We start from the raw sequence: 22,913 nt of genomic DNA on the forward strand, positions 1-22,913 counted from the left end.
GGTTTTCTTTTAGAGAATGAATCTGCTAAAGCACCTCTTTCTTGTGATAATGGTTTCCAGTGCAGCAAAATTGTAGCACAACTTGCAAGATCCAGTTCCTGCTCTACATGGATGGCACTGTAGAATGTTATTTAGTAAGCACATGTGGCGTTTGATAAAATCTCTTCCTTGTGATCCATAAACCAGATGTTTTCATTGAGATAACATGATATTATTAGTAGCAAATCTCAATCATTAATGTAACCGATGTAAACTAAGCTTTTTCCATGCTCTGGTCAGGTAAATCTGGGAAGAGTTGTGGAAAGGTATCATAGTAGACCATGGCCAAGGAAACTTCCTGAAAGTCAGGTGGATCCCAGGTGGCAATGAGAGGATAGTCACTTCACCCTCACCTTCTCCAGAGGCAAGGAATGGCAAAAGAATAAGAAATTTGGAATCTGTGAGTACAGCGCTCTGGCTGTGCAATCTATCAGGAGAGAGTGTTTACTGTTCTTGAGCTTCAGTTTCTTGCTTTATAGAATGAAGATGGGAATACCTAACTCCCCACCCTAAGTATCATTCTCTATTTAAAATACCTGAATGTGTTGGGTGCGGTGGCTCAGTCTGCAATCCCAAGTACTTTGGGAGGCCAAAGCAAGAGGATTGCCTGAGCCCAGGGGTTCAAGACCAGCCCAGGCAACTTGATGAAACCTTGTCTCTATGATAAATCACAAAAATCAGCTGGGTGTGGTGCATGTATCTGTAGTTCCAACTACTCGGAAGGTTGAGGCAGAAGGATTGCCTAAGCCCAGCAGGTCAAGGCTGCGGTGACTGTGAGTGTGCCACTGCACTCCAGCCTGGGCAACAGAATGAGACTCCAACTCAGAAAAGAAAAAATACCTGGATGTAGGGAGGCTGGAAAGAGCAGGCCTTGGGGGAAAGGGAGGATTGTGAATGGTAGAGATAATTCTGGCTGGCTAAGGGGCAGACTCCTGGACTAGCTGTATGGGGATGAAGAGATAGAAGGGGCTGGTCACAGGTCAAATAATCATGTCTAAAGGAAGGGACAACTAGGTCTGGTCCCACTCAGCAGGGAATGAGGAGGTGATTTCTGGGGGACTGAAGCAGGACTTCAGCCTGATAAGACAGGGAGATGATCCAGTCTACCAGAGAGGAGGGGCTTGCTTGGCTCCAGAAAGCATGTCAGAACTCCAGGCAGACCTGTTGGCACCCTGGGGAGGATTTTGGTTTCCCAGCAGCACTGGGGGTGGATGTCATATATTAGAATTAAAACCTGATTACTGGGAATGGGCTTTCATGACCAGGACCCAAAAGAAAGACTGTGGTCCCATGGGGAGACCGGTTCTAAGTTGGAATGACAAAGCCACCTCCAAACTCCACCTGCTGGTGAGGATGGGATTGTAATAACCACCTCTGTGGTTAGAACTGGCTCTGCTGTGTAGCTGAAGAGACCTACAAAGTGTTCCCAAACTCCCCTCTGGTTCTTGTTTGTACAAGAAGAGAGCCCATCAAGGCTTCTGGAACACATAAGGAGGAAAGTCAATAACTGCTCAGAGTATAGCTTCATGATGAAATTCCATATTTAGCCACTTAACTTAGCCACTTTGACTCCTCCTTCTCTGTTTGAATGCCTGGGTGAAAATATAAGACTCATCCAAATTCAGTTCTACAGGTAACGTGGAGCCAGAGAAGGTCCCAGAACAGCAAAGTAAATGAGCAAAATCTGAGTCTATCAGACATAATTTAAGATGGATTTCAAAGGAGAAAGACAAGGTGACCACTTAGAAGACTTGTCCTGCAGTGGTAGTTGAGGTGAAGAGGAGAGGCTGGATGGACAAGCATGGTCAAGGTGAAATTATCAGCATTCATCTGTGAAGGGGGAGAAGGCTTGGATGGCAAAAAAGCCCAACAGACACCAGGCAATAATCTGTCCCCTGCCCTCTGAAGACACCCTGTCTCCACGGGAGGAAGGCCCATCCACTCTCCCTTGCACTGGAGACCCTAGAGAGTTTGGGGTTGTAAGAAAGGGTGAGGCTGAAAATCCAGCCATGTGAGTTGACCGGGACACAGCCTTGGAAGAGAGAGAAGGGGAGGGTCACAGCAGTTCATTCCATAGCTAAATTCCCAGTCACTTTTCCACTGCTGGGCCTCTGCTTCCTCACACAGAGGGTGAAATCAGTGATCACTTTCACTTCTGAGGGTTGATAGTCATGGAGAATGCAGAGCACCAGCATTCAGGTGGGCCAGAGTGAGAGCAAATCTATGTGTGCTCCTTGCCAGCGGTAGACCCCAGATACTTTATGAATATGTGACCAACACAAATGTAGACTTTACCATATGCTTGGCACTTTACATTTATTCCTCATTACAGTGCTATCCTCATCTCTATTTTATAGACAAGGCTATCGTAGCTCAGAGATGACAACTCACCCAATGGCACAGAGTCACTAAGCGGTAGAAGTGGGGAACTGGAATGTGAACTGTACACTTCAGATTTGCATACTTTTTGGTGGGAACACTAAACCTCAATTTCATATACACACATGCATACACACACTTATCTGTGTTGATCTATGTTGTGTATGAAAGAGGATCTTCCAAATCTATGGTTCGGTGAAGAAAAATAAGTTGTACGTATTGCATGATACTATTTATATATTTAAAAAGCATAGCCAGGCATGGTGGTGTATGTCTGTAGTTCCACCTACTTGGAAGGTTGAGGCGGAAGGATCGCCTAAGCCCAGCAGGTCGAGGCTGCGGTGGCCGTGAGCATGCTATTGCACTCCAGCCTGGGCAACAAAGAGTGAGATTTCAACTCAAAAATAAATAAATAATAAATAAACAAACAAATGAATAGCAAACACCTATAAAATACAACTCTGTATTTATGTAGTAAACATGTGAGAATGTAAACACCTAGAAGAATCTGTAGGGTAGACTGAAAGAATAACTGGATTTCTCTGGGAAGGAAATTAGGATGAAAGAGCATTGTCAAGAGCTAGTTTCCTCTATAATATTAAAAAATTATTGTTATATTAAGAAAGTATTTGTGATTACTGTGTAATTAAAATACATTTTTAAAAAAACTAATGGAAAAATAGAGTGAATAGAGGGAGTAAGGTTAGAAGCAGACTTATGAAAGTTTTATATTTATAGGATTTACATTTTCTAAACTTATTTTTATGTTTACTAGCATAAACAAAGAGTGCATATTAAATAAAAACATGCTGCTGTTCCTTTACAGATTGTAAATTGTAAACAAAAGGTTTCATCGATTGGCTTAGATATTTTTCCTTTGACAGGTAAGAGATAGTTGGCAATGACGATGCTATAACATTGGTGAAAGGAGACCAGGCTTAGTGGCTCAGCCTATAATCCCAGCACTTTGGGAGGCTGAGGCGAGTGGATGGCCAGAGCCCTCAGGTTTGAGACCAGCCCGGTCAACACCTTGTCTCTACAATAAATCAAAAAATTATCCAGGTGTGGTAGCGCACGCCTGTAGTCCTGGTTATTTGGAAGGCTGAGGTCGACGCTCGCGTGGCCGTGAGCGTGCCTCTGCACTCCAGCCTGGGCCACAGAGTAAGACTCCAACTCAATGTGTTTGTGTGTATGTGGTGTGTGTGTGTGTGTGTGTGTGTGTGTGTGTATGTGTGTGTGTGTGAAAGGAAAGGCAAATATTGTGAGTGGTTGGGAGAAGGAATCTCTATGCTCATTTCCTCTTCCAACTCACTGATGGTCATGATCACTAAAATGTTTTTGTTCTCAGAGTTGAGTTTTGTGCCTGTGGAGTTAGCAGATTCATTGGCTGTGCAAGGTGTGTAATGGTCTGGTCTTTCTAAAGACGTCTTCTCACCTCTTTTGAAGAATATATGAAGTGCAGGGTGGCTGGGTTGTTTTGATTATCTCTTTGTACCTGTTTAAGGATGGTAGTGAATCATTCAAACCTTGCTCAAAGATCAAGTTTCTTTGGAGGTGGGGATTGATGGAGCAGTTCACTGACTGCTTCATGAGGGTGGTTTGAAGCTTAGAGGGAGAAATTTTTTAAGTTCTTGTCCATTTTGTTTATGAATCCAAATCCTTTTTCAGCATATGTTGCCCACAGTCACCAAATACTCTAGTTCACTGGGTATTTTCCATCCTGGTCCTAATTAAGGAGACAACCTGGAGTAATTATTAAAAACGCAAGTCTAGAGTGTGAATCTCAGCCCTTTCAGCTGCTACTTCTGTGATCTGGGTGCTCTTCCTCTAAGCCTCAGTGCCATTTTTTTGTAAAATTGGAACAATAATAGTTTAAACCTTACAGGGCTGCTGTGAGAATGAACTGAAATAATCTAAGTAAAGCATTTCATACCATGTCTGGCACAAATTAAAAACTCAACAAATGCTACCTATTATTATGATATCTGCAAAACATTTAACACCTTTGTCTAATGACTCCTTCCTTTTTAAAATGTCACTTTTTTCAGATTAAGAAAAGCGACTGTCTTTTGCTCACTTATTTTGTACCCTGAGACTTTGTCAAAGTCCTTTATCAGTGCAAGGAGGTTTTTGACAGATTTTCTTGGATTTTTGAGGTATAGGATCATAGCGTCAGCAAAGAGGGATAACTTAACTTCATGATTTCCTTCTCTTGTCTGATTGCTAGTATCACATGTTCTCACTCATAAGCGGACCCTGAACGTTTACCATAATACTGTAAGAAAGGGATTGTCAGTAGCTGGAAACTGTCAGGAGGGGGTGGGGCACATAACATCAATAAGGGTACCTGATCTCAAACCAGGTGAAGTGGGGACCAACAGGAGGCCCAAACTTTACCTGTACAATGATCACTTGTATACCTAATCCTGAATTGTAACCCACATCTTTAAAAGAAAAAAAAAAGAATGAAAGAAAGCTATCCACCAATCAAAAAGGAAAGAAAGAAAGAAAAGGGGTGGATAGCCATTATAGAGAAACAGAAAAACAAAATTAAAAATTCAGTGCAAATAAAACAGAAGTCATATGTAATCCTATTACTTGTACTTCTGCAGGTTTTTTTCAATGCATATATGTGAATACCTACATTTACACAATCAAATTAGAATCACAATGTATACATGATTTTTATATTCTGCTATGTGAATGATCACTAGAAAAGTGACAAGGAAAACAATAGGATAAAATATAGGTTCTACAACATGATTTCAATGGCCACAGAGTCCACATTCATAAACTTACACTGATTAATGTGGAAGATAAATGTAAGAGACATGGTCCTGTCTTCAAGGAGAATATTACTGATCATGTAGTCACAGAATCCTGTTTTAAGGATTCAGCACTTGGCCAGTCTCATATTATCAGAAATTTAGATTTCTAGTTTTTCTCTATTACTTAGAATAAGTGATGAACCTCTTAATAGATATTGTTCACTACCACGAAAATATCCATGTTTTCAATTCCAGTCTTACACATGAAATAGCCATGTTGAAGATTATGTACCTTTTTAAGTGTCTTCATTAAGAAAAATATTTGAAGCAAAGTGCTTGAGTGCCTGTTTCTTCATATCCTCACAAACACAGAGAATCATCTATTTAATTATTGCTGATCCAATAGACAAAATGTACCTTATTTTAACTTGAATTTTTTTGATTATAAAAATTTGTGCATTGAAAAATGTTTTTGGGCCATTAACATATTGGCAACATAAAGTATGCAGAACAATAAAATTTCAGATAGTTTAATGAGGCATAGGTGAGAAGTTTGTTTTCTCCCACCCAAGACTCCTAAACACCATCTCTGGGACTGAGCTCTTTAAGGTTAGCGTGTACTTAACATGACTGCATGAGGGCAAGTGCTTTGTCTTTTCAGCATGTAGAACAATGCCTGGCACATAGCAGGTACTCAGTAGATACTTATTAAATGAATGAGCAGTTTCCTGAATATTATAAGAAACATTTTCTATGTGTACATAAACACCTACATGCATACTTTTTTATATTATTAACAGAAATGAAAAATCGACCAAACCCATCATTCTTAAATATCTCTGACATTGCTTTATATAATTATATTTAGACACATTTCATTTTTTTTTTTTTTGAGTTGGAGTCTCACTCTGTCGCCCAAACTGGAGTGCAGTGGCCGCTCCCGGCCACCGCAGTCTCGACATGCTGGTCTCCGGCGATCCTTCCGCCTCAGCCTTCCAAGTGGCCAGAATTACAGGCATGCGCTACCACGCCCGGCTGATTTTTTGATTTATTGTAGAGATGAGGTCTCGCTGCCCAGGTGGGTCTTGAACCCGCGGGCTCAGGCAATCCACTCACCTCAGCCTCCCAAAGGCGCGGGATTACAGGTTGAGCCACCGAGCCCAGCTCACATTTCATTTTTAAAAAAATATTGCACAGCAACATAATTTAGTTAATGTGCTCTCCATTGATGGAACATTTAGTTGCTTTCTGTCTCTAGCTATTATTTATGAGCTTTTTGTATTTCTTCTTTGGGAATTATTTGCTCCTGTCTTTTACCAATTTTTAAAATAAATGCTTTCTCTAAGCTTTTAAGGACATTTTGTACATTCAGGATAATAAAGTTCTGTTTATAATGTATGCTGTAAATATTTTCCTAATTTTTCATGTCCTTTAATGTTGTTTATGGAATTTTTTGATAAATAATTTTTGCGAAGATAAATCTACCCATATTTTTATAAATACATATTTTCTGCAATTGGTGTTATAGTTTATGAGATCTTTTTTCATACTCCATGTGAATACCAATCAATATTTTTCCATATATTTTCATGTTTACATATATTTAACTTATATAAAATTCAATTAATTATATGGTATGAGGTAGAAATCTAACATTTTGCAGTAGCTTTTATTATCCCAGTTCCATTTATTGAACAGTCTATTTTATCCTATTGATTTGAATACATTCACTCATACACTAATTTATTGGGTTTTTCTTTGTAACTTATATCAATTTTATGGATCATTCTATTCTTTGTCCTATACCAAACATTTAAAATTATTTTGCATTTATTTTTGAGTTCTAATAGTACAAGATTATCCTCATGACATTAAATGTTTTCTTAAATACTTTCACATGCTTTTCTCTTTCAGATATACTTTAGAAGGTGATTAAATATGAATATATGATTAGAGATATAAAATTGAAATTATGATTAGAATTGTTATAAATTAAGTAGTGTGAATTGACATTTTAATAATGTTATACCTTTGTCTCTCAATTTGTTCTGTTACCCTGTGTCCCTCAACAAGCTTTTATACCCAGGTGCAGTGTCTCCTGCCTATAATCCTTGTACTTTGGGAAGCCAAGTCAGGAGAATTGCTTGAGCCCAGGAGTTTGAGACCATCCTGGACCATCCTGTGAGACTTTGTCTGTACAAGCAGTCAAAAATTAGCCAGGTGTGGTAGCAAGTGCCTGTAGTCTCACCTCCTTGTGAGGCTAAGGTGGGAAGATCACTTGAATCCAGGAGTTCAAGGCTGTGGTGAGCCATGATCCTGCCACTGCACTCCAGCCTGGGTAACAGAGTGAGTCCCTGACTGAAAACAAAACAAAACAAAACACAAAATTCAAGCTCTTGTGGTTTTGTTTTGTTGGGTTTTGTTCATGTAGATCTTACATTTCAACACTAAATTTATTCTTGGGCATTTTACTTTTGTTGCTATTATTAGTGGAATCTATTTTCCAGTAAATTTTTAAAAAGTTCTTTAAAGCAATATAGAAAATACTGATTTTTTATATTTATTTTCAAACTAGCCACCTTACTTTTCTTATTAGTTTTTATAGCTTCTGGTAGATATCTCCTGTTACAAAAATTACTTGCAAACATTAAAAATGTTCTCATTTTACACTGAAACACCTGATTTCTTTTTCTTGTATTAGTGCATTGTATTGCTTCAAATTTCAGAGCACTGCAAAAAAAAAAAAAAAAAAAATAGAGGCAATAGTTGATAGCCTTGACCTCCATCTGATTTTAATCTGGTTACCTTCAAGTTTTACTGCTAAGTTTCACACTGGCTATTGGTTTGATATAGATGTTCTTTTATCATGTGAGGGAAATATTACTATAATTCTAGTTTCTGAATTTTTTCTTGAAGAAGACAATGACTATTATAAGATGCCTGTTGACATCCATTAAGATGAGATCATCCGTCTTGACCTATTACATTCCAGGAATCTAATTTATTTGGTCATGGTTTACAGCTGTTTAAAATTTAGGACTTTCTGATTATTCATAATGAAGATTAGGCTATAATTTATACTATTTTTTCATGTCTTGTTATGCTAGATTTGAAATATGAGTTGAAAAAATATTTTTCTGTGTTATTCAACAGTTTAAATAGTGTCTCATTTCCTGCCTTCATTTACAGTCACTCAGGGACACCATGCACACGGTCCCTACAATGCTTCTTCTTCTCTGCCATCACACCGTGGTGAACTCTCTTAACACCTACCTCAACCATCAGTGCTTCTACAAAGCCTCCTCCCAGCACTCCCATAGATTAGCATGTGCCTTTATTCCAGTATCAATCCTACTGTAGTTTACTTGCCTCTTAACCTATTTTCCCCACTAGAAATATGAACTTCTTAAAGCAGGGACAGTTATGTAGAAGTTTTAAAAAACAATCTCCAAATCTCCAGTGCTTATCAGAAGACCTGGCAAATAACATGTGCTTAATAATAGCATTATTATATCGTTATATTAATAAATCCATAATGCATTTTTGCTGTACGCTTTGTCAGTGAAAAAATTTCAGATATATTACATGTATACTTCTTTACCTTTCTTTGACAACAAAATAGAGATAATAACTACTGCCATAGAGTTACTGAGTTGGGATAATAGATGTGCAAGGATAAAATACAAAGTGAAACAATTAAGCATAAAAATACGTAATAGCTATCAGACTTTCTTTGATATTAATGATAGGAAATGTGCATGGAGTAATTACTCTGTTCCAGGAATGGAGTTATCAAATTTATTTCTCATAACAGCCCTCAATTTTACATGTGAGTATATTAAGTTTTAGAGAACTTAAGCGACTTGGTTGAGGTCAAAACAACTGGCAAGTAGGGGAGCCATACTCCAAACCACAACGTTTTTAATTCACAGCCCATCATCTAGCAATGACACTATATTGACTCACCAGTATGGATAGTGTGTTCCACTTACCTGAGAAAAGAGATAAATTATATAGCAGAGGGTGAAAATTTGGTTAAACATTTTACTTCCCAGGTTTTGTCTAAGTTCAACGGAAGAAAAAAACAAAAACAGAACTAATGCGTATCTACCTCCTTGACGTTTGCATTATATGTCTTTTTTTCTGATAAAAGTTGGGCTAATGACTGTGATTGTGTAAGGCTTTCTTCATTTTTAATTTATGCTATGATGTTGCTGTTGCTTTACCCTAAAAGGATAAACATGGACTGTGAGATGGTTGACCACATTTCTTGTTCCTTCTATCAAGGCCTGAAAGAACACTAGACAGGTGAGAGGAAACGACTTTCCTTTAGCCACAAAGTTGCTGGATGTTTAAGCTCATGGCCCTGAGCTACATATATGAGTGACTTTCACCTGTAACCTGAAATGAGACAGATTTCAGGGCTCCCTCTGACTCTACCCCCAAAGTGAGGTATGGTAAATTTCTAAAAGTGCAACATGAAGGAGAACAGTTTGGCATTTTACAGTTGACAATATGCCAGCTCTAAGACCTGTTTATTCCATCTCTAATCATTTCTGCTTGTTCCCTACTCCGGGCTGTGACCCTAGAGTGAGTGATAGAAATGGCAAGAGTTTGTTCAGAAGATTAAAGACCCAAGTCACCAGAGGCCACCATCTCACAAGAATATTTAGACATTTTCCATTTGGCAGTCATTAATATTCTTCAGCAAAGAGTGAAAAGAAAGCCTTTTCAGAAAGGCTCCCTCTTCAGATCTCTGTACCTTGGAAGATAAAGTGAATGTGAGGGGTTTGTTTTGAAATTAAATATTCATTGGATCAAGTTAGAGCTATTACTGTTCTTGAGAATAAAACTGGATTTTCCCTTTGTTTTAAAATAACTACAGTCATTTTACTTAAGAATCAATTTCTGTCCTGAATCAGTCAGGGTAACGCATGGTATGATTTCTCTAATATAAAAGACACAACGTGGAATTAAATACAGAGAGGCTCAAAGTATTTGATGAAGGGTGCATGAGCAATTTGACATTGCAGAAAACTTGTCAGAAAGAAGCACTGTGGAACAGAGAAAAGAGTTTCAGGAATCTAACCCTGGGAATTATGACAGCTTTTGGGTGAGGTCTTTCCTCTGCCGATTGATAGCTGTTTCATCACATTCTCAGTTTTTGTCTCCTAGGCTGTAAAACAGGGTATATGTTTCCTTCCTTTGGGGGTTTGCATAAGGACTTGGAAATGATAGCTAGAAAATGTAGCACAGACAAGCAGGAGGACAACAGTGACAGCTATTATTCACATTTTAACAGACATACTGAGACTGGTCACTAAATGACTTGAAAGCCATTTACATCTGTTTACTCTCTCTCTCTCTTTTTAATCTGCCAGGCACCATTGCTCACATTTTCCTTGAATTTAAACATCTTTTAAAAGCTTTCAGATCTTTGAAGTTTGATTTCAATGCAACCTGTTTTTATTCTAGGCGTTTTTCTTACTGTCATTCTGAGTAAAACAAAAAACATTTACTGTCAAAACAACAAGGGTTTGCTCTCAAGCACAAAATGAAAGCAGATATGTCTGCCTGATTTATTTTGGCATCCACCTTGCAGTTAAATAGGACACCTTTTAATTTGTCTCTTCTTTAAATTCATTGAGGTTGGCAAAGTAAATCCCCGTACTTAGTTTCAGCTAAACTTCAACTAGTTGGGCAAAAAGTTTATTCTTCACCAGTAAGCACATACACTTTCAAAGCTGCCAATTAAAGAACAATGTATTTAGCAACACAAGATAGTAACATCTAACAAATATTTATTATTACTTTAGACTGGAGGAACTTAGAAATCAAAATTATTACCAGAGATCTGAGAAGAGGTATGGGAGGTCAATGTTTTTCAACAAATCAATTTGGAACTATTCAAAACAGTGAATATTCAATTATTTTAAAATTATAATCAGCTATGAGTAAAGAGACTCAACATTCAAATGTCAGCTCTGTATTTACCAGCTGGGAATGTTATTTAATCTCTCTGAATCTCAGTTTCTCTATCTGTAAGTTGAGAATATTATCTAGCCCCTACAGGTTGTTGATTTTCTAAAATTAACTGAGGCAGTGAATACAGAGCATCTAGCACTTCTCTGACACATACTTATTGTTCAGCAAGTGTGAGCCACTGCTATTATTAAGAAAAGCTTCTGTAATATGTACTGGCAGTTAAATCCAGGACTTCGCATGTCACACTGTATGAAAGTTGGTTTTTCCATCTGTTCCAGATTTGTTTTGCAGGAATCTAAACAGGTACTCTCATTTTCTCAAAGTTGGTGATAGCTTCTGTTTAATATCTTCTCTATAACAAGGCCAGATTGAGGGCTTGTGTTTATGCAACCATTGACAAAACCATTCTTAAATAGAGGTGATTTTTGGCATCAACGACCTAATTATAATATGTAATCTGGATGATTATTTGATTTAGTTATAAAAGGAAATAAAAATTTCACATACACATAGACATACACATATATGCATATGCATAGACACACACACATATGTATATATATATTCTGTTCTTCAACCCATATAAAAGTCAAAATTCAGCTTCAGACATTTTTATTTTGGTATGGAGTGTGAGGGGCATGTGAAGAAAGATAAATGTTTCCTTCTTTGAGTATCTTAAAGCAAATGACCTTAAAATGAACGATGGGGAACTCTTTGACAGTCTAGATTAATCTTGGTTTTCCAATCAATAGTTTAGCAGGACTTTCTTTCTTTCTTTCTTTTCTTTCTTTCTTTCTTTCTTTCTTTCTTTCTTTCTTTCTTTCTTTCTTTCTTTCTTTTCTTTCTTTCTTTCTTTCTTTCTTTCCCTTCCTTCCTTCCTTCCTTCCTTCCTTCCTTCCTACCTTCCTTCCTTCCTTTTTTTCTTTTTTAGAAGACACAACCCAAAGGACTAGTCCTGGGGTCTTTTCCTATTTTTGAAAGTTTCATGCCAAATGTGGTCAAGACACCATATATACAAAAGATTTCTTTCCCTGACAATATCCTCCTTCCTCACCATGGATGCTGTTCCAAGCACAGCAAGCCTTTGAACTCAACTGAGGACTGAAGACAAACTGACCTGACTCTTCAATGATGCTTGCTCTCTCTAGCCCTGGCCCAGGAAAACAGAGGCTGTCATCTGGTTAGATGGAAGCTTAGTTAAAAGCCACTTCCTCTTCCAATCTATCACCTGAATATACAGTGGAAACTTGTGGAATAAAGCCAGGCTGAGGTGTTGTTCTCAAACATGTTTATTCGTAACAGTTTTACATGGTGTGTTACAGAAATTAATGGAAAATTTCTAAAAATTTCGCTGTTCTGTTGAATGCATTGTACATAAAGTTAAAAATAATGTGTCCATATATGTTAACAAACTGTCATCTGAGGTAAAGTTAAAGTAGGTCTAGAAATGTACTGCAACAGTCATTTTCTCTTTCTTATCTTTATTAAAAAAATATGTGTCAGAACGCAGAAATTGAAATGAACCAAACCCACAGAGTAAACATTTGTTCAAAAGAAGGTGCCCGGTACATTACATGATGGGGTTTCAGTAGACACTGGGATGAGTACAAGCTATCAAAAAAGTCTTGCGGCATGTAAAGATTGAAGAGCTATGGAGAATGGGGACAGAATGACAGGTGGCATTTCCCTGGTTTCAAAATTTAAAGTGACAAATTTAGTGCTAGTGGAGGAGGAGGAATTAACACATGGATTTTCTATTGATCTAACCAGAACTGCACAGACTCCCCATGGTCTTTTGGTATTGACACCTCAGCTCTTGCTCGGAAATTTCACTGTATTCCTGGGACAGGATACGGTGTTTCTGGGCTCACCAAACAGTGCTTAGAGAAAAAAAAAAAAATCACAGTTCTGCCGATGAGAATATGAATGGCAGTTTAAAATCTTGACTTTATTTCCCTCACTTTAATGCATCACCTGGGTATCTTCTTTGAGTTCAGAGCCAGTTACATTTTCAATCATGTTCAATGAAGGACAACAAGTCCCCTGGGCTGTCACCTTCTGCTATGAAATTAACTTCAGTCAGCGTACCTGAAACAGCAACATCGGCCGAGTTCACTTTGAATGTGTCAGAAGCAAGTCAAAGAATCGGTACAATGGCGTGATATGGCAAGACAAACTCAAGACAGCCATATCGAGGGAGAAGATAGCACCACTTGTTTAGAATCAGAATCGTGGACAACAAAGTCCCCATGGGAACTGCCTAACTTATCAAATCCCCAGGAAACACAATTGGACTGGTTTCAGGACAACTCTCACGGTCATCACACCTTTACCATCTTCCCCTTCATGTGAAAGGGTTACCTAATCACAAAATGTTTGCACATTCCTGGAGAAATCATGTAGACCAACAGGTGAGAGCTACAGAGGGAGGTAAATGGCCCTTCTCACTTTTCTGGTTCTTCGAACTTTCCGCATTAGGATGACATTTACATATATTCTTGAATAGACGTTTGGTCAGTAGATCTACCTGGAAAAAAACTAGATTCCAGTGACTCGAGAGTGTAAAATGTGGGCTTTAAATGATGACAATTGCCTTGATGTATCACTTATCTCTTTGAAAGTATACAATCATTTAAAAATCAACCTTCCAAATCATTTTTGTTTCTATTGATATGAAGAACCAAATACAGGCCTATTCAAATCAATCATATCAATGGAAGTTCTACTTTTTGAAGTTTAAAACCAAGTAATAATAATTACCTCTAAATCCAATTAATCACATAAATCTTTAAAGTCTTCTTGTTGGTGTTAAAACACTAAATTCAACACACTGTAACTGCATAGGAACATCAGGAAAACACATTTTACCTGTATAACAATTCTCTGTAGGGCAAAAATATATAGATTCTTTATGAAAATCATGTGCTAAACATACGAACCGAACACTGCACTTTTTGTTTCATAAATGTAAAAAAGGAAGCTTAAACTCTTCTGTCTCACATACAAACAGTCCAGTGAGTTATATGGGGGTGGGTGGGTGCGGGGAGGTGGGAGAGGTTCGGAATCTGAATTCCTCCAAATGTGAATTGTCTTTTTCTCGTGTTTCGCAGAGGGTGAGAACTCTTGTAGAAAGGCTAGACCATGGAGTCACATGCTCCCTTTCTGGTCACCAGCTGCTGATTGGCCCGCTGTGTCTGACAGCTATCCTTGCACTCCAGCTTCCTAACACGTGTTCCAGAATCACATCTGGAGAATGAGCCCCATCCATCAAGTTTGTCACACCTTGCACTCAATCTGCTACCTTCTCTACAGTGTAATGGCGTTATTAAAAAGCATTTTCATTAACATTTATATTTACAAACAAAAACTGACAATTTTTTTTTCATTAGAACTCCTTAAAGCCATTTCCCTTAAATATTTAAAGAGTTTAATGGTAAGTTTTTATTTTTCAAGTTATAAAATAAAAATCCCATTTGAGTTTTCTGATGTACAAAAAGAGATAGAGATGAACCATTTTGACCACAGAATCAGTTTGTTATTCTGAGTATTTGTGTCACCATTGTTCCATTAGAAAGTCAGTTTTTAAGAGCCAAAACCACATTACTAGAATTGTACCAGAATTATTTGGCAAATGACTTTTCTCTGAAAATGGCACGTGGAGAAGACACTTGTCTGCATAGCATCACAGCAGCAAGATATCAGAAAAATAAAAAATATCATTTTATTGTACTTAAGAGTTTAGAGAGTTTTAGGCAATCAGATGCATTTTCCATCTTTCTCATCAATGGGATTTGATGTCTTTTTCCTACTCACAGAACGAAGGTTCAAACTGAAAGCTGTCTCTCTTCACCAGGATGCAGAATAACTAAAGGGTTGTTTTGGCAACATTCTTGATCATAATGGATAATCAACCACTTATTTGTCTTGTGATTTCAAGTTAATTCATGTCATATGATGTTTCTTCCCCCCAGTTATATTTCTTCACCCATGTCTAAAAAAAGGCAAAAGCAATACAAAAATTTGTACACCCATTAATTTTCAAACATGACAAAGAAAGGAAAGGATGGGGGGAATGGCAGACCAAGCCCCGTGGAATGATGGAAAAACACCATCATATGACAAAAGGCATATGGATGATGATACTGTGGTCACAGAAGACCCCTTGCTTTTGCTTAAAAGAAGTCAGTGCCAACCCTGTTGTAATTCTCTGATGCTCGTCACTCCAAATTTGATGTCTCTAGAGTGGTCAGCAGGTAGAGAAATAAAAAAGAGAATTATGATTTTGCATGCTAGGTCATCTTAAGCCCAGCTATGAGAGCTCATACTATTCGTTGGGTAAGCATATGCTTGATTTGTGATTTAATGTTGGGTGTAATTTTTTTTAAACTTTTGTAACTTTTTTTTTTTTGTGCTGCCATAGGTATCTGCCACCGGTTGCCAAAAACGCTTAGTTCCCTCTTCTGAACAAGTTCCACCGGGCAATCATGAATTTCTTTGTGGGATGAGGTGAAAGAATACAAGAGAGCCTGTCTTGATGCTGATGTCCATGCCAGTCTCGAAGCACCCACCACGAGCTCACACTGATGCTACTTCTTAGGTCTGCTGATCCGCGCATAGAGAGGCTCTGGCTCCTGTGAACAGAGGGACAAAGTGAGACTTGCCCTTTCCGATGTGGGATTTTCCGAGACAGCTCTGGGAAGGAGGGCTTGGGATTGGGATTAAAACAGAAAAGCGACAGTTTATGATGGATGACCTTAGGTTATTTTTAGGTTTTTTGTTCAGGGTGCATATCATTTTGACGACAACCGTATCATCAAAAAGAACTATACACCCAGTTCTGTCTTTAGTTTTCAAGTTGGGACTGATTTCCCTGTTGGGGAACTAGCATGGTACAGTCAGGAGAGCCAGACAAGTCATGTGATGGGGGCATAATACTTATCCTTTTTCAGTCTTGGTTTCTCCAAACACAAAATGGGAATAGTACTACTGTTTATCCTGCAGAATTCTTGAGGGAATTAGCAATGATAGATATAATGTATCTAGCACAATGCTTGGTAGTGACAGGTTTCCAGAAAATGGTAACAATTATTATGAGTCAAGTGGACATTTTTTCAATACAGTTTCATGAGTGTTCACTTGAGACCCCTGAGATGCTATTTCCAATTGCTCTTTGGTTTCCACAAGCAGTAATGCCTGGGTGAACTGATGAGCATGAGAGCGGCGATTGTGCCTTTGGCTCTTAATTAAAGGCTCCTGAAACTTGTCTCTATTTAATCTGCTGCTTCAGGTTTGGGCTAGTCATTTGTCTGCACTCATGTGGCTATCCTGAGTCACTTTATAGGGATTTTCAACAAGCATGTGACACAGCAAAGGTCATTGGCTGTCTCTTGTGTATAACGTATCCTATCGCTTGCTTTCTATGGTAAAGTGGGTATGTTCTAGAAGATAATGTTGTCCAGGGCCATCATTTTACAGATGAGGGATGCAAAGCCCAGTGGAGAAAGCTTTTGTTTCCTCAGAGGCACAGCTACTTAGTAACCATGCCAAGAGTAGAACTCAGGACGCCTGAGGAACAGCTTCCTTCAGAACTTGCTCTTAGCATTCTTCCTATGCTGGGAGAGACCATCCTACCCTTGGAGGCATCCTATTCTGCAACATAGCAGAGTGGCAATTTGTCTCCCCAGGCTTTCCACCCATGGGCTTCATATTGCCCTTGGAAACATAGGTAAGTATAATCAATCCTTCTTCAAAATGTCTGACGACGGAAAGTGTGGAAGCCCATTCTTCCACATCCTGCCTCCGGGTCACCACTTGCCAGTTCCTTCTGCCATTTTATATAGATGAACCTAGCACATCAGTTCCTCAGAAAGGATCTGTTGAGTTAATGAACGACTATAATGTCATTTCCAGTTCTTTCACTGTTCTGATCCCTTTGTCCTAAACACACTCCAATTTGGCTTTGTTCTCTCAAAATCAAATGAACAAAATCTATAGCAAGATGATCTATTAAGCACCTAATCTCTTCCTTGTCAATATCTTGAACTATTTCAAATACCTGTTGTAAGGCTAAACATGTAATTTCATTGTGTGTTTGTGTTCTGGGAGTGTGGCGGGTGGAGTAAACAAAGGTGGACTACAGTATAGTTAAGTACAACACTGGGAGGAAACATTTTCTTTCACCTGTGCTGAGCTTCAAGGATGCATCTTAATGTTCCTAGATAGACTTTCTCCGCCCATTCTTCTATCTGGATGCCCCAAGAAGTCAAGCTGCCTTGATCTCACCCTACAATTTGCTCTATTCTAATTTTGGCAACTAATTTATCCAACTGAGGATGACACCTAAACACAGAAGACGACGGCAGGCTCAGACAGGGTAATTAATGCCACACTGCATTAACTTTCTGCAGCTGAGATAAATATTCACACATCCCCTGCTTGCCGGAATTTAGCTTCAAATACCCATCACAACAGCGGTAACGACTGCAGTCAACTCTCAATTATCCCCACTAATGAAGGGGAGCAGTGGTGTGGAAAACCCCACACAGCAGATAATCCCAAAGTCTGACACTGTGATGCATGATACATTTTGGCAACAGCTTTACCTTCCTTGTTACAGAACCTTACACTGTCAGTGTTGGAGGGGAGCTAAGACATCATCTGATACAGAAATTTCTGACCTGGCCTCTGACAAGGTCACAAAGGGGTCGTCAAGCTATTTTCAAACTTCCAAAAAGCCTCAATGAAATCATGCGTGAACACAAAACACTGCTGATGTCTTTTGGTTTTTCTTTTGACAGATCTGACCACACCTCTGCCTTGCTTCAACTTCTTCAAAGGCTTCCCATTGCCCACAGGGTAGGCCAAAGCTCCCTAGCTGGGCACGCAAGGCCCATTCTTCTCATAATCTATTAGAGCTAATAAATACTCTTTCTAGACCATGAATCAAAACTCTACCTTCAGGTCACGTAAATCATGCTCAAATATTTTTTTTTGTTCTTTATGTCTCTGCTAGAATGATCTTTCTTAAAAAATGGCCATGCCAGTCTCCTGTTTGAATCAACCCTCCTGACTCCTTATTACCCAGAGGACACTGCAAACTCCTCAGGAAGGCACACAAGGCCCTTCCCAAGTGGCCCTACCTGCCCAACCAGCCTCATCTACTTCTATTCTCTCCCGTGCTCTATCTTTCAAACCGTATTTCGGGTTTGCCCTAGGATGATTGGGTTTTCCCATCTTTGAAACTTTGCTCAGGCACTTCCTTCTGGTTTCAGGGTCCTTTTTGTTCTGGGAGTTCATCCTTTAAGGTCCAACTTAATTATAAAGGCTTTTTGGGCTCTGCAGGTGATGTGAGCCACTGTGCTCCTGGATACTCCAGGGTCTGTGGAAGCTTCTATCTTCATTCCTATTATGGCATCTTCCTAACATGTTCTACACTGAGTGAGAGCAAGAAACATGGGAGATACACCCACTATCCACCTGATAAATGAAGAGATGAATGAGTAAATCAAAGATTCTCTGCTTAATGGGAATTGGTAAATGCATATGAATTTTAAACTCACTGGAGAGTCTGACATATTAATATCTTTATTTTTAGAGAACAACTAAGTAGCTGGCAGCCATAGAGTAAAAACGAAAACAAACCAACCCTCCAACATTGATGTAGGTCAAACACTCTATTTTTTGGAAGGTGCGGTGAAGGAGTAGAAGCCCAGGAGTCTGAAGTCAGGCAGGCCTTGGTTAGTGTTCCTGCTGCCAATGCCCTTTAGCCAAAGACCACCAAGGAGATACACCTGCAGTTGAACGAGCTGGGTTTATTCCTCACTGCTGAGAAAGGAACGTGGGTCATCCCTGAATGAGTATGAGAAAGGATATATCACAGGACTTGAGCTTATGTTTGATGATTTGGGGGAGGGCCAACAAAGTGGCCTTTTTCTCTGAGTTGGATGCTGTCATGAAGTGGGGTTATTCGATGATTTTCTTAATGCTTATCTGGAAGGCAAGAAGAATGGAGCAAGGCTAAAACTACAAGAGAGAAATGTTTGGTCATTTTTGCAATTTGGACAATATTCCTGTTTTGGTCATGCTCAGTCATGACTATCAGTGGTCTTGATTTTGTCTGGACCCATCATGGTCACTGATTGGTCTTGTCAGATGCTAATGTGTAAAATTGTGGCATGTAATAGGAGAATTTCAAGGGCTAGCTGGGGGGCCCAGCTGGTGCCTGGTTGTCAGGGGCTATTGTTCCCTTCCTTTTTTTTTTTTTTGAGTTGGAATCTTACTCCGTCACTCAGACTGGAGTGCAGTGGCACACTCATGGCCACCCCAGCATCCACTTGCTAGGTTCCGGCAATCCTTCTGCTTCAACCTTCCAAGTAGCCGGAACTACAGGCATGCACTACCAAATCCAGCTAATTTTTAAAAAATTTATTGTAGAGATGAGGTCTCATCAAGTTGCCCAGGTTGGTCTCAAATCTGTGGGCTCAGGCAGTCCACTCGCCTCAGCCTCCCAAAGTACTGGGCTTACAGGCTGAGCCACCGAGCCTGGCCTATTGTTCTCTTTCTTACCATGTCCCACCTAGGATCCCTAGGACTCTGTGTGGAGTTCTGAACCCTTCTGAGTGCTAGTTTCCTCACCTGTGAAATGAGGCTATAAAATCCCCTCTGTGAAGGATCAAACGTATGTTGACTGTCTAGCACAGAGTCTGGCACATAGGAGATACTGCAAAAAAGGTTAGGTATCTTATATCTGGGTGTGTAGTTTTATTCTTCCCTTATGGAAGATGGTTTTAAGCCCAATAATCACCTGTGAGTGTCTTTCCAAATCGCTTCTCCTTCATAGTGCTTAGATGCAACTGCAAATAGGTTCTCAGTTATGAATATAATAATGGTTCTGGTTCCGCCCTGGGAAGCTGCATAGAATGAATGAGAACTTAACTTAAACAACATGGTTGCAGGGCCCTGGGAATAACTGAGATTTCCACAGTTTGCAGATGACTCCATGTGCTCTTTAGCTATGAATTATATGCTCACCTACAGCAGCCAAGTAGACTCACAGAACTAAAGTAATGATGGCTTATGTTTACAGAAACCTGCGTAGTCTATAAAGGTCTTTCCAATGTCACATGATCTCACTTAAGCTCCATATAGAGGCTGTGTCCTCAGTGCTCCTGTCTTCATTTTTCAGCAAAGAAGCCAGGGCTTTCCACAGTTGAGTGATTTGCCTGAAATCACTCAGCTAGCCCAGGGCAGAGCTAGGATATACTAGGTTCCTTTTTAAAATACATATATTTTTTATTACTGTGGTAAAATATAAATTGCATAGCATTTGCCATTTTAACCATGTGTAATTGTACAAGTCAGCGTCACTAATTACATTCATAATGTTGTACAACCATCACAACTATTTCCAAAATGCTTCTATTACCGCAGAGACTCTGTGCCCATTAAGAAATCACTCTTCGTTCCCTCCATCCCCAGCCCTGGTAACCTTTAATGTACTTTCCATCTCTATGAATTTACTTCTTCTTCTTATTTTTAAATCAATTTTTGTGGAGGTATAATTTACACACAATGAAATGTACCCATTTAACTGTACAGTTCAGTGAATTTTGACAGATGGATACACCCATGTGAGAGCATTTCCCTACCCTAAAAGCTTCCCTTGTGCCCTTCTCAGTCAATCCCCCATCCCAGTGCCAGCAATTATCTACTTTTGATCTCTACAGACTAGATGTATTTTTCTAGAGTTTCATGTAAACATACCCAGGTTGTTTTAGGCCTACTCCACTACCATGTGTTCCTTCTCATAGTATGTCGAAGCTGGGAGGACCCTCAGTTCAATAGTTCCTTTTCTTCATGAAGAAACAAATATCCCAGACACAGGGGTACTTTCCCAAGGTCATACAGGAGACAGTGGAGAGCCAGGCGAGTAGCCCAGGGTTTGAACTCCCATTTCTATGCTTGTGTCCTTGCTTCCTTCCCCCAGCCTGGTTCTTTGGCATTAAGCAGAAGGGCAACTAAGTTTCTTATATCACAAGACCCTTTGGGAAGCTATCTAAATTATATTTATTACTTTATGCCCATTTAATGCTTGTGGTATTTGTTTTTGGAAAGCTTGGCCACACTGAGCAAAAGTTTGTCAAAAGACATATATCTTCTTAGTGGAGAGAAGACACTGAGAAAGATGCTGAGAAAGATGGTCTCAAGTGTGAGGTCAATGGTACGCCATGCAATCTGCTTGCTGAGCGAGTCCATCTGGGCCCCATCCTGGGACTCCAGGGTGAGATAAGCACCAAGCCAAGCTGTGGATCAGACGAGAGCAGGAAAGTGAGCCAAAGCTGGAGTCCCTCAGCATCGCCCTGCCCAGGAAGCAACTTTGACCTCCTGGTCTTTTAGCCCCAGTGCGTAGGCCTAACGAAGTGGGAGTTTTACCTTTCCTGGCTTGGCAGATGATCGAGGTGTTGGTAGCCAGAGCGGAAAAAGGCTAAAATAACTCAGAGTTCTATCTGAATTCATATGTAGGGTTTTAAAAAAAATGCATGGATTTTGGGATGCAGAAAGATCCCAGCGATCCTCCTGGTGAACTTTGGCAAATTGTCACCTGAGTCTCAGTTTCTTCATCTGTAAGATGAAGTACATATAAGATCTCTCATGGGATTTTGAGAATAAGTGAGCTAATGTAACATGAAGAATCTCAAGCACTGGAGATGTCTTCCTTTCCTTTTTGTTCAAAGAAAAGGAAAAACAAAGCTTTCTGGCCACTTTCAGCTGAAAAGTCTGGCCATCACAGTAGAGAAGTCTTCAAAACAGAGAACAGATTGAATAATAATACCTTAGAGACTGATGCTGTCAAATGCAATAGCTTCTTGGGGTCTTGGGTGCTTACACCCACTTATGAATACAGAGATACACCATCTGAGTTTCCAGAGGGGTCTTTGCATGTTCTGATCAATATTCCATTTCCCTATTACTCATAACAATAATGATAGGCACAAACGATCTGCTTTGGACATACATAGCATCTTTTTTGACCTTATTATACAGCAGCTGAGGACACTGAGGTTGTTCACAGCAATTTTCTGCCTTTTCTGAGTGACCTCCTGGTCACCAGGAGTAGGTCCTGCATATAGGGCTGATAGTCTTTGGGGATCCTAATAAACTCAGCATACTTTAGGGATTTCTGTCTCCTCTTTAGTTAGTTGGGAATAGGGACAGCCTGAGGGAGAGATGCTTGTTAGAAGATTTCATTTGGGGATTGGTTTCACTCTGTAACTGGGTGACTATGGGCTAGTTAGAGGTAGAAGGGGCTGGAGGAATTGTATTACAGAACGGGAAATCAAAGCTCAGAAATGAAGCCACATGCCTCATTTCAAGTATCTAAGTTGAAGGATCACTGCTAAAACCAAGTGTCCTGGTTCTGTTTGAGTGCTCCTGAATTATTTAATGTGGGCCTAGATTCAAATCCTAGCCCTATTACATGTGACTCTTAGGATGTTACAAAGTTATTAACCTTTCTACCTCACCTGTACTATATGTGAAATGGGAATACTAAAAATACTTAAGAGTGTTCCTATGAGGATTGATTTAATTAGGTGATGCTAGTAATTTTTAAGTATATTTTAGTAGTAGTTGTAAATGAAAGGTATTGGGATTACCTTCCGCAGAATAATTCTAGAAACTATATTTATATAATTATAAATATATATTTATATAATTATATCTATAAATACATAATTCTAGAGC

At 39.3% G+C, this 22,913-nt stretch overlaps 1 protein-coding gene across 1 annotated transcript in view; it reads right to left on the minus strand.

Moving 5' to 3' along the window:
• Window positions 1–12,444: 12,444 nt before the first annotated feature.
• DAB1 (DAB1, reelin adaptor protein) overlaps window positions 12,445–22,913 on the minus strand; it is a gene marked incomplete at its 5' end in the record, with an annotated part of 75,942 nt that continues 65,473 nt past the window's right edge. Inside the window, one exon of the mRNA XM_021709969.1 lies at window positions 12,445–15,802. The remainder of the gene's footprint in view (window positions 15,803–22,913) is intronic.

This window comes from Carlito syrichta, unplaced genomic scaffold (assembly GCF_000164805.1).
Source record: "Carlito syrichta isolate Samal-C Ts95f unplaced genomic scaffold, Tarsius_syrichta-2.0.1 Scaffold287800, whole genome shotgun sequence".
Classification (NCBI taxonomy): domain Eukaryota; kingdom Metazoa; phylum Chordata; class Mammalia; order Primates; family Tarsiidae; genus Carlito; species Carlito syrichta.